This window comes from Colius striatus, chromosome 7 (genome assembly GCF_028858725.1).
Source record: "Colius striatus isolate bColStr4 chromosome 7, bColStr4.1.hap1, whole genome shotgun sequence".
Taxonomy (NCBI): Eukaryota; Metazoa; Chordata; class Aves; order Coliiformes; family Coliidae; genus Colius; species Colius striatus.
The window spans coordinates 14,791,045-14,804,252 of NC_084765.1; positions in this window are offsets into that span (position 1 = coordinate 14,791,045).

A 13,208-nucleotide genomic window follows, 5' to 3' on the forward strand; every position below is an offset into this window, starting at 1 on the left:
AGGTCACTGACAGAGGCTTGTTTCTTTAGCAAGATGTCCCAGAGGGACTGGCTAAGTTGTTTTTTTTCAATTGTTCCTGACTTCCAATGTCATACTTAAGGATACCAAACAGCAGATGGAGCGGATGAGATGTGAGGGAAGGACACTGACAAAGGCTAACTTTGGCTTGCTGAAGCTGGGTTGCTCCTCACTCACAGAAGATAAAGCCATGGCTGCAAAGGAGTCACGTCTATGATTGCTGAAGGTCACAGGTTAATTTTAAGAGATGCACAAGAAATCTCAGGTAAGCAAGGTTATCTTCCATTTGCAGCACGAGGATCCACACATACGTCTCTAAGGGTCTCCAAAACCACAGAGGCTGAAAACCCATCTGATGAGAAAAGAGGCCAACTTCATCTCTTCCAGAGTACAAAGCCATGGAATGACTTCTCTTGGTTGACCGCAGAAGGAGCTCTAGTGGAAGTGTCACTGCTACATGGACCATAACGTTTCTGAGCACCTTCCAGAGCAGCCCTCAGGCTCATTAGGTGTACACAGCTCACTGAAGGATTGTGAAGGCAACTACTTTTTTTAACTCTGAAATATTTTTTGCATGTTTACAGCCACTGCATCAAGCAGTCCAGAGTCCAATGGTTGACCTTACTTTTGAGTATGTTGGTTTTGCCTCCCCTTTATTTATTTACATGGAATAATAGCAAGTGGCATTGAATCAGGAAACAGCATCAGCACAAAGTTCAAACTAATTTCCCTATCAAAGGCCTTGTGCAATCGCTTTTACAACAGGCTTTTAATGACATCTTTAGTCCTGTTACAAGGCTGAAATCACAGGTCACTCGGGCAGGTCATCAATCCTCTCTGGAAAACAACCTTTCCTTTTCATGTTTCTTGATCGAAGTAGAGATCAGTGATTATGTTTGTTTCAGAGAGATGAGGATACAAAAGGACACAAAATATAGGAAAAGCAATGTGTCTACGCTTGGCACATCAATAATTTCTGAGATACTTTATCACAAGCAAGTCATTTGCATCCTAAGCACTAATGCAACATCCAAAGAAACGTAACAAACTATTTATCAGCCACTAGGCATCTACCAAGTTTATCCCATGTTTGCATTCAAGATTCGATATGAAATTAACAGTTTATTGCCCTGCTCAAGGTTTCCAAACAAACTGGGGACAAATAAACTTCAAAGAAATGCTGTGTATCAGCTTAAAAAGATTGCATTTAGAGGAAGTTCTGGATGTCCAGAAGTGAAGTACCCAGCTTCCAAGAACCCGATCTCTGCAGGATACCTCAAACAGCACCTAAGAACTAAAACATTCATACATGTTATGTTTTGAAATCCTAACGTTTTACTCCTCTGTCTACAAATCCCATGTCACGGGTTTACCAGGACAGCATGGGAAAGGATGAGGTATTTTGGATTAGAATGATCCTACTTCTATTAGTCAAGGAGCTCCAGCCCTATGGATCTTGTGCAGAACTCTGTGGAGCGAATTTATCCCACGCTGTCATACCAATGTTTCTAAAGATTGTTTTGTGTGTATGTCCTGGCTTTAACAAGTGTTTTGTACAAGTACTTTCTGCAGAATCAGGCCTTCAATGCATTAGATGCCTAACGTCTTAAACAGTTAAAAACTGAACTCTTTTGGAGCAGAAGTCAGTATAACCACTGGCCCTATAAGCATCAGCAGCAGCAATTGAGACAGGTATCCTCAAAATTCTTCATCTCTAACCTTCCTATTTGTTTCATCTAAAGCCAGATCACAGAAGCAGAGTTCTGAACACCATGTTTTACTGTGCTGATTCTTTTTTCATTATTTTACAGCCCCTACTGCTTGCAAGCCTCCCTCATGGATCCTGTAATTACCTCGTGGTTTGATTGCTGTGCACACCATGAACCATGGATTTGTGATAAGCAGCTCTCTGGGACATGCAGCCATACCCACCAGCTACAGCAAAAGGCACTCAATGGAGCTGCTCTTTCAGTCTTTCCTTCTGGCCCACCTTCTCAGCTCAGGCTTTTGCCTCTCAGCTGCATTTCAGTGCTACTAGATCCAAGCAACTATTGAAGCTTTCCTTAAAGCTTTCCTTTCCAGAGCCCTGGGACTTTGTTAAACAAACAAACAGTTCCTGGCTTATAAAAAAAAAATAAATAAATAAAGGAGCTTGAAAGTGGGAATTAAGGCTTTGGGAGACAGAGACAATTCAAAGTACACCAGATGGCAAATTCAGAATTTCTGAGGCAGTCACACAACTTTGGGACCCTCAGTCTAGTTTGCAAGAGGCTGGGGGGAGATTTATGTATGTCTTTGTGCAACTGACAGGTTTTTACCTGGCATTAGAACAAGCCTCCTGTTAACCAGCAAACAATGAGGTCTGCTCATTGGATCATGGTGTTGCTCAGCCTTCAAGTCAGATGTAGCTCCTCTGTGTTGGAGTGAGTCCCCACAGCCTGCCACATCATGCACCATTCTCCTCCTTTTCCTGCAAAAGGCATTACACTCTCGTCCCTGCACAGGACTGGCAGTTCCCCAGGAGCCAGCTGACCCTGCAGCACCAGGGCTGCTAACCATCTGCTCCGACAGCACTCCCACACAGACTGGCGAGGCAGACTCCTGCCTAGGGCAGCTCTGAACCACAGCCACTCATCACACAACCCAGCTCTCCCTCTACACTTCCTCACACACACACAACCGACTTGCTCTCATGGGGCAGGGGGATGCTGTGACCATCCTCTCCCACCTACTCCCAGGGCTTGCTACACCTTGCTTTTTCCACAGCTGTCTCCTGCCAAGGAACCGTTTCTGGTGGTTCATTTCCTGTCTGTTCTCATTCTTGTGGTAATGGGAGTCTGTGGCCATCCAGTCAACTCTGCTCTGTGGTGGGGAACATGTAAAATCATGTCACAGCTCCAGGATTTACTGGCTCAGACATGCATTTGCTGATGCTTTTGGAAAGAGTGTCTTAGCATTCACCTAGTTTTGAGCTACAAAAATGTTCCCGATCCATGCTTTTAACACAAAGGTGTGCTAAATGTGTCTGAAAGAAATAATGCACCGTGATCCAAGCAAAGAAGGTGGCACCCAAGGCTGAATTAGGCAATGTTTGTGTGGCTTGGCACTTCCTGGCAAAGCCAAAACACCAGCGTAAGTCGATATTCAGCTGATCCTGGGCCAGGATCAGAGTGTTGGAGAAGCAGGGTTACATAGAAACTCCCGGAAGCTTTGTGATTTGGTCTAGAAAAGTTTGGGTTTGGACTTTTAGATAGGTTCAACCGCAAAACACAGAATGCAAATGCAGACCTGCAGATCTACAGCCTTCTGGATTATTTGCCACGCTTCCAAAAAAAATCCCACCATTTAAAAATCACCCAAGTCATTGCACTTAATTCTCCCTTCGAGACTTACCCTCTCCTCCTAAGCCCAGACACTGACTTCAGAACAAGCAATTTTTCACATTTCAGGAATGGTTTCAGCTGCAAACTTTGTGTTTAGACATTGGTCACAAGAGCTTTGGACTTCCGTCTCCCAGTCCAGTATTGCCCACTATAATTGGAGACAAGAACATTTCCAAGGCATGCACTCATATGAAGAACCCCCCAAATCTCAGCACAAGCAGAGCTAAAGTCCAGAATCATCAATTTTAAAGCAAACTTTGATTTAGTAGCACAAGAGCCAGCTCTGCTATCTGTGTGTGGGCTGGCCCTCTACTTCCCTTCACTGCATTTCACTTTGGCAGGTCCATCTGTGCTATTTTTCTCTGCCTTGTAGCCCGTGTCCAAGAGGATGAGTGTAGGAGGAACTAAAGGCCATATGACTGCATAGAAGCATGCAGCACACACAGCTCTGTGTGTGTGTGCATGTGCATGCATGTGCTACCACCCATGAAACACTGCACTTCAGACAAATGCCAGGCAGAGTGTGTCCCTGGGGACAGCAGTCCCTCACTCCTAGGGGCTCCGAGCTGGAATAGGCTACTAAGCAGTGAGGAGGATGAATGCCTTCAGGATGGGCACAGCCAGACAGGCTCCCTTCACCATCCTTCAGCCTACAGCCTGGAGTGTGAGATCATGCATGTCAGCAAGTGTGACAGGTCATGGAGAGAGCCCACAGGCGTCCTGCTGGCATCTCGGGAACCCTGCCCCAGTGAAGCTTTCATTTCTGGAGCATCCTCAACTCACTCTTGCTTTCAGTATGCCCTTCTCCTTCCCTTCCTCCATCTCTAGTAGCACTGCATTCTGCTTGCTCTCTGTGAGAAATAGGGCAAACATAACCTGATTAACCAAGGGGATTTGGGCAGGAAGGGGTGGGGAGGAGATTAGTACAGAGAAACACAGCCTTCCCCTCTCACGTTAGCTCTTGCTTATTCAATAATTAAAGTGTTCTGTGGTGACTCTGACTTGGGCATTTGCTATAAAAGCTTCTTGTAAACCCTGTCTTAACATGCAGATATCAAAAGAAATGGAACATTCAGTCTGACAACCTGAAATTCCTTTCAGACTCCAGGGTCAGTCAGAGGCTTAAAACCACTTGGATGCAAGCCTATGGCTCCATTTTAAACCATAAGGGTCCTTCTTGCTGTTGTCCCTCTATTGACGGTTTGAATCCAGCCTGTATCTGCCTAGGCTGTCTTTGAAGCATGGTTGAGAAGTTGATGCAGGCTTTCTGCATTTAATGCATGGAAAAAGCTCCAAGGCTGGCAGCGGTTTATGGAGGCTTGTATGAATAAGCAGCATGTTACACAGGCTCTGGCTGCCCTCCAAGTCCAGTTTGGTGTTCTATTTTCTTTCCATCCGTTCTTGCCTATTACCACAGGATTTAGAGATGTTTCAGCTCAGAAATGCAAAGCTATCCACATGCAGAAAAGATGCCTGCCCTGACCTTCCAAGGCACTGTTTCTGGTTGCTGTTATACACCCAAGATCCCTTGTTGAGGTCATGTACTGAACTGGTCCTCAGTAACCTTTGCCTAAAAGATATGACATGGTACAGATATTGAAGCTTTTATTAATTCTCTCCACCCAACACCCTATTGACTGCAAATCTCCAGATGTTGTTGCAAAGGAGCATGTTTTAAAAAGGGATGCAAGACTGAGATGATTACTCAAAGAACACATGTTCAACATTACAGCTGAACAAACAGGAGAAATAACAAGGACATATTCTTAATCCAGAAGTTCCCAAAAGTTACTGGGTACCCTCAGTCTTCAACCACCTTCACTTCAAGACCAAACCTGGAGACAGAAATACTACTCAGCTGTCAGAGCTAAACAATTGTGCCACTCTGAGGGTACAAACAGTTGATGAGACTACAAATGAAGGAACACTGGGTTGTCAGCCAAACACACACAATGAACTCCATACACAAAGCAAACCTGGCTGCTTCTGACTGGACAGGTAAATACAGCACATCACATCCTGCCTGTCAGAAACCTGGGCTCTGGTCCATCTTGTGTCTCACAAATTCTAATACTGACATTCCTCCACCAAACTGCCACTGCCCGATCTGCAAACACTCCAGTCCAGAGGCCAAGAGTGAAGCAATGGGCAAATCCCACTGCCCCAGCAGCCAGTCCAAAGGCTTATCGTGTGGCAAGGAGTTAGCACAGATCAAGGGAACTGCATAGCCCTGTTGTCACTCCAAAGATTGTTGGCCCTCACACAGTGAGCAAAAGACAAAGCATGCTGGCATCTGTTCCCCCCTGACACCTCTGCATTAAATATCCAAGATCTTCCACAAACACACAATGAATCCTACGTAGACTATAGAATGCAAAAAGAAGAAACAACATACAACTAGCAAAAGGATATAGAGAATACATCGGGGTGAAGTGTTCTGTCTCCAGAAGTCCAGCTCTTGTGCATGTGTGCATACACATACACAGAATCCATGACACCATCTCCCTGCACCTCACAATTTCATCACATGGGCATCTTTTAAAAGGGTACCTGCACTGAGATATTGCCTCTTGGGGCCAGAATTGTATAGCGTCTAGCGATACAACTGCATCTGGATGAAGTTATGAGAAAAACACCACAAGGCTGGAGAGACAGCCTGTGTGAAATGGCATACCTTGCATTTACCACCCAGGACACAGGCATGCTATTCCTCTTATTATAAGGCCCAACCAAGCTAAAGAATCAACAGATTTTGCAAGTATCAGGATTCCTTTCACAGGGGCTAAAAGTCAGGTGATTGTTCCTTTTGGTAACATCCATCTTCTTAAACAAGACTCTCCATCATTTGCAAAACAACAAGGCCACGACCTGCAAGTGTTTACTGAACATTTATGCAATTTCATCCAAGTACAGAAACAGAGGGTCCTCAAGCCAGAAACTCCACGTTTAGCATTAACACTGTGAAAATGATCCATTGGCACCCACAGGCAAGCAATAACCTTTCATTTTTTATTTAAAATTTAAGTATAAATAAGAAAATGGAATTAATTGATAGAGATAAGAGTCAGTGTTTACATAATGCTCTTGAAAATCAGACCATACTAAGACAAGTCCTGTATTTGGCAATCATTCTGCCTTACTCTGCTTCCACTTTCACTTCCCTGTCTTGTTCTGCCTCTGTCGCTGATGAGCTCTTTGCTGAGAACTGCTGTGTGTCTGTGCAACGCCTGCACTGGTAAGCTCTGCTCCACACATTGGTATTCAGCTTGGTACCTGCTTGAAGTATATTAATGCTTTCAGTATGGCTGCATAGCAAAGCTGAATCAAAAGACTACTGCACATTACCAATGCAGGCTGTACCTCTCTATCCACTGGTATTTTCTTTTGGAACCACTGCAACAGTTTAGACCTTTGGTACTGAGTCGTGGTGCAGTATATCATGTTTCAATCCAGAAACATTGGTGTTCAAAAGAGGAATGGAAGAAAATTAAAACTGCTAAAAAATTCTGTATTGAAAAGTACTAGAAACCATCTCCCTCTTTCTGCCAAGCCACGTTTTGAACCCATGTGTAACTTCAGGGTTTGCAACTAGCTTTGCTGTGAGTGGGATGAAGTCTCCAGTAGCAACCCATGAGCATGGGGAAAGCACGGGCCACTAACCACCCACAGCAGCCCACTAACATACAGCTACAGCACGTCTACATGACGGTATAAATCCCTAACAGTACCAGCTAGGGGGACGGTGGCTCTCTTTCTTTCCCTTGGCTACTTTCTGCTTATAAAATGAAATTAAACAGAATTAAAAAGATCAGGGAGTAGAATTTTCAAAGAGACAAGGCAACAGCTTTTCCCCAAGAGACAGCTCCACATTCACTCCAGCAGTACATTCTTCTGGCAGCATATTGGATATAAACGGTACTTTAAAACTCTTCCTGGTAACCACACAGGACAGTCTCTGCCTCTCACAGCCATGTCGTGCATCCCCTGCCTCCCAAGGCTCTGTTTTCACTCACAGGTGAGACAACCATCACCACAGAAACAAAGATCTAAAAAGAGTACCTTATGCAGAAACAAGCTCCTTTTCCCACAGCAGAAGGAAGAACAGCAGAAGAGTTCAACTCTGTACAACAAGCCGAAATTACTCCTCAGGACTGCAATCCAGGGGCCAAATCAGCCCAGCTGCAGCTCTTTTGAAGAGTCTCAGGTGTGGCCAGGTGTAGGGACTGAAATGAAAGCAGCTGGCCCCCTACTTCCATTCTAATACTAAGTTTGTTGAAATACAAGGAACACCCATACGTGGGACAGACTGTGAGGCTGTTATGGCACCCAGACTAAAAAGAGACTGCAAACCTAGAACAGGATTATCTCTTGAGCTCTGGTCTTCCTGCTGTACTCCAGGCACAGAATTCGCCAGGACCCAGGAAGAGATACAGAAGCTAACCCATGTTAGAAGCTCCAGAAAACAGCAGGAGCTGTACAAGTTATGCTTTATAGCACAGATGTCTTCATCGGAAGCTTTGAAGAGATGCATCCTGCCTACTGAAGCGTGTCCTTCATAAAAACACAGACCAAACTGTTTTCCATGTCTGGGGCTTCCTTGACCCCATAACTCTGTGCTGATAAAGTGAGAGCTTCCTTCTGCAGAGTCCCAACTGTGACACTCCATCTCCTACATAGATGAAATATGTGCACTGCTTCTGTAGGGCAGGCAGGAAGTTCCTCCACAAAGTCCGTGTTTCTGTACTGTTCAGATATACTCTCAGCACTCTACAGTGGTACAGTTACACAGTTACTTTATAGTAACTATGGGCCAGTAACTTCTCATCCATAGGATGCTGAGTTTCCAGCAATGTAACCTGGAATTTTGATTCACAGAAATTCAAGTTTGGCCATGGTGATTTTTGGATGGGAGAGAATACATAACCTGCTATCATTTTGAACACAGAGAGGGTTGATCAGGTATGTAAAGTCTGAAATGCTAGGAAAGAATCTCCCTCCATAGGGGAAACAATATTGTGTCCTTACACCTCCTATGTCCCAAATGGCCTGAGTCAGTAAAAACTTGTCTATGTGGGACTCTGCAGCTCCTTACCCTGAGGTAACCAGCTCGTTGGCAGTGAGGTGCTGAGAAGGGATCCTGGGGAAATCAAAACTGACAGCTGCAGAATTAACATGAATATTAAAATAAGGGCAAGGAGGTCTCTGCTCTGTATGGAGTGCAGAGACATGCCTCTGACCTTTTGCTGCTGAACCTGCTTGCCCTCTTGAATTGGCAAGTAGCAGCGGCAGAGGTCTGCAGCCTTCCTCTCATGTCCCTCTAGCTCCTTACTGTAATTTATAGAAAGTGTCCACTTACTGCAATCTGCCAGGCACTCAAGAACGAGTCAGATAACAGTAATAGTTCTGCTGCTGCCAGTTTAGAAGGCAGCAGCAAGGATACAGAGGATCAGATTTCCAACTAAAATGATTAGATGGTTAAGGTGTTTAGGCTTATCCAGTCCAGCTGTTAACCCACCACTGCCATGGCCACCACTAACCCATGTCCCTCAGCACCACAGCTGTATGGCTTTTAAATACCTCCAGGGATGAGGACTCAACTACTTCCCTGAGCAGCCTGTGCCAGCACTTGATAACCCTTTCAGTGAAGAATTTTTTTCCTAATACCTAATCTAAACCTCTTCTGGCACAACTCTAGGTCATTTCCTCTCCTCCTCTCTCTTGTTACTTCCACTCCTGACAGTCAGCAGGAGGCAGGTGCTGAACTGGCTGAGATATCTTCCGGACTTTGTTGGGTAAGGACATAACAGTGGCCCTTGTCCACAGAAGTGCCTTCTCCATATCTTTCTCACCATGTGATTTATCTGAGCGTCCCATTTCCTGCAGTTTCTAAGTAAATGAGTCAGTATTCAGAGTTGCATCAAGGGAATGGGTTTGGCTTGGAGAATCCTGCACAGTGACTCATGCTTCTATGAGTAAATTCATATCCTTAGAGAAGCAAGACAAAATCATGCATTCTGCTCAGTCTGGCTAGCAAGAAAGTAGAGTTTTCTCTTCCTTTATACTGAATGCATAATCCATTGCTGTTGTACTTGCAAGTATAACCAACCCTTTGAGGGGAAAGGAAAAATTGGGGTAACTTGGAAGTTCTGTGTATTGAAACATGTCAGCTAGAAAACATTTAGCCATCAAAAACATACATCTGACAAAAGAGCTTGTGGAAGTCTGGGATCTTCAGAAATAGACAATTGTTTACACAAGTCTCCTTCTATACTACCCTAGTGCACATTTAAAAATAGGTTGCAGAAACACATATACATAAATACCCAGAAATGAGAATTGCATCAGCTAGCCCCTCCCCCATGATGACAGTGCAAAGAAAAAGAGGTTGTGATGCAGCAAAAGCACTGGATCACTGTAATGTGTCCTTACCATAGCATGTGTGCACAGCAGCAGCCAAGGAGAGGGACCCAGATGTCCATGGCTAAGCAGTTACATGTAGATATCTGTGTTAGTGTAAACCAAGGTGAAACTCATCGTTTAGCTTTTAGTATTCTTAAGAGACCAATTCAAATGGTCTGACGTGCCCATATTATCCAAATCTAGAGAGCAGCAAATATGGATTTTTATCGAGTATGAAACAACTTCCTTTATCTTACCCTGATAAGTACTTTGAATACGCAAAAATTCTGTCACTGGCTTTTCTGTTGCTGATGATTTAGCAGAGTATATCAAACATTTGGTGCCAGGATCCTTCCCATTTTACAAAGGAGAAATGAAGCCATTAAAGCTGGAGGAAGCTGTTCAGGATTCAGAATAAATGAAAGGTAAGACAGGACTGGAACATGATGTAGCTATGTCTCCTGCCACATCTTTCCTTCACACACTGACATCATATGAAAGCAAAGCCCTTGATGATGTCAGAGCAAAAGCAGGACTGATCATGTTGAGAATAACACTTAATAATTTTTAGGGTCAAATTAGACCTCAAATCTCAGCTAGAGTAGAGAGAGTCCACTGGCCTTTCCAGGGCCAGTCAGCATCAACTGTGGCTTTGGGCTACTGCAAATCTCTCAGCTGAACTGTAGCTTGTACAGCAAGTATGTGCAGGTCACGGTTTGGTGTCATTATTAGACCAGCAGCACCGGATTTCACTTGTAATATCATCATGTAAAAGTTCTGGCATACTAGCAAAATGGAGAAAAGATTACTAAAACTTTGTGGTTTATCAAAACCAGCAAGATGTACACATTGAACTCACCTTGTAGCACTGTCTCTGGGCTTTGGTTTTGTGCTAAAGGCTTAATCAGCATCTCATAGTTCAAAGACAAACCACATTGTTTAATAAGAATTGTTTACGATTTCCTTTTGTTATCAACCAAAGCCTGATCACAAACCACCTGAGGCCAGAGGAAAGGCTCTGCTTGTAACTCCTACAATAAAAATACTAAATGTTTCCACAGTCAGCAAATTCTATTGCTTTATTTTTTTCATATTTAATCTGTGAAAGCTAATATGGAAAAGAAGGCAAACAGGCTGAGCAAGGGCCAAGCTTCCCTGGAGAGATCCTGTCACATTTCAAACATTCCTGTCACTCTACCCACACCACCTCCAGCTACTGTGATGAAAAGCAGTAGTAGAAAAAGAACAGGCAGAATAAAACTCCTTATGTATACAAGCAAGGAAAAGTCAGCCCCATCCCTGCAAATGAAGTCAATCAATTAAAACAAATCAAAACAGACCTGGCCTCCATCTTTCAAGTGAAAGATAAATGCTCTTAATTTGCTCACCCAGTTTTGTTTGTATTGTTCTGAGCCCTCTCCGATTGAAGCTCTCTGAGGCAGAAAATCAATGTCAATCATGACAGATGACTGCTTTCCTCCTGAGCATCTACTGCTGCTACTAAGATCACAAAGGACACATAAAAGGAAAAAATTGGCAGTTGCAGCCTTCTTGTCTGTTTTGTAACCCATGTGGATTAACAATGGCATATTAAAAGCTGGCCTTTTTTTTTAAATAAAACAAAGCTTCTGATCTGCTTGTCACCATTGAGGACACACTGGGACCAGGATGGGTTTGACACATCCTAGTTAGCTTGCTTTGGCCTGCTGTACTAAAGGTAGGACTTCTGGTATATGAATAGGCACCAGACAGCTACAGACAACCTGATGCCTTAGGTTATAAGTAAAGCAATTTGGTCTTTGTTTTTAGTAATGAGCAACACAAACACAGGCAAGTGAAGATTTTATTGGAACTTATACCCTGAAAACCAAGTCCAATTACATTTTGTCTGAGCACCAAGATAAGAACAATCTTAACAATACCAACATTCTTCTCTTAGGACCCTTGGTTTCACTGTGACAGTAGTAAAATACTACTGTGTATTATTACAATGCTCACTCATCTATCCAGCCAGTCTTGTCTTTGAAACTTCTTATTTTACATTTAAACTCTTCAGAAGTAAACATTCTTATAGGGAGAAAATATTAATATATCACCTTCATTCCTATCAAATGTTCATTTTCTGTCCTGGTAGATGTCTGGAACCCAGATATTTGATGACATGTTCAGCCACTGTAAATACAGATTCCTGGAATGTAGAACTAAACTTCCTAATCCATCCTTGAGGCTTCTGATAGATGAACCCAGTGAACCCAGAATAATGCAGAATGCCAGGACAAATTTTCCTTTTTTTCTGCATCAGGCCTACTCTGCATCTGCCCACACTTCCCCTTCCTTAGCCACCAGTCTCCTCTCACATGACACATCTCACAAGCATCACTCCTTCCTCGAGCAGCAGTGAGGAACAAAGCGCATCTAGTCATGCAATCAATGGGTCATTATATCTAACCTCCTTTAGTAGAAATGCTGGTCTTGGAAAGAACCAAAATTTTGTGTTTTTCTGGTTTGTTTCATGCAAATATCCTTACTCTACGTTTTAAGCATTTTTTGGTGGTTTCTCATCTGAGTTTTTTGTTTCTTTTATTTTGCCAATGGACTATCAAACAAATTATGAGGCTTTGGGCTACCTCCATGACAACTCCATCTGTAAACTGGCCAACTCTAGTGACTAAAAAATAAACTATGTGAAGTGACTTTGGAAAAGACATGCCAGACAAAACAGAGATGGAAAGGCTGATATGAGCAAATGAAGATAAAGGGATTAATTAGTAAGGAAGGCCTCTATTATAGCAAGATAAGTGTCTCAAAAAGGAAGTCAAGTACATCCTAAAAGTCTCAAATAGATATTGCAAAAAATGAGCTAGTTATAATCCCCAAAGAAAATTAAGACAAACATCACAAAGGTATTGCAGCTAAATGAGATTTTAAAAAACCAAAAATCACTGAAAAACAAGATTGAGGAAAATAAAGGTAACACACAAGATTAAATTAATGCTTTCTTGACTTTCCTAAAAAATGTACATATTAAGCAATGGGGTAAAGACAGGATGCTTACAAGGAGTAAAAGGGACAAATGGATACCAGATAATGAATGAACACAGCCACCTGGTGAGCAAATCTCAGTCTACTGTGCTCCCACTGGAGGTAACAGACATTCTCAGTCCCAGAATCCTGACACACAGTAAATCATGAACCCAGCTGCAAAGAGTTTAAGTAAATTTACTGATGCAGAGGCACTACCATAGCGAACAGCAAGTATTTAAGAAGTGTGCCATGGTAGAAGCAGTTTGGGCCCATGCTTTTGATGTCTGTGCAGTTCTTCATGAAAACTCGCAAAAGGAAGTTTAACTACAATCATGACATTCAGCGAACAGAGGGATAAAAAGTAGCATAGGTTTACCAAAATCC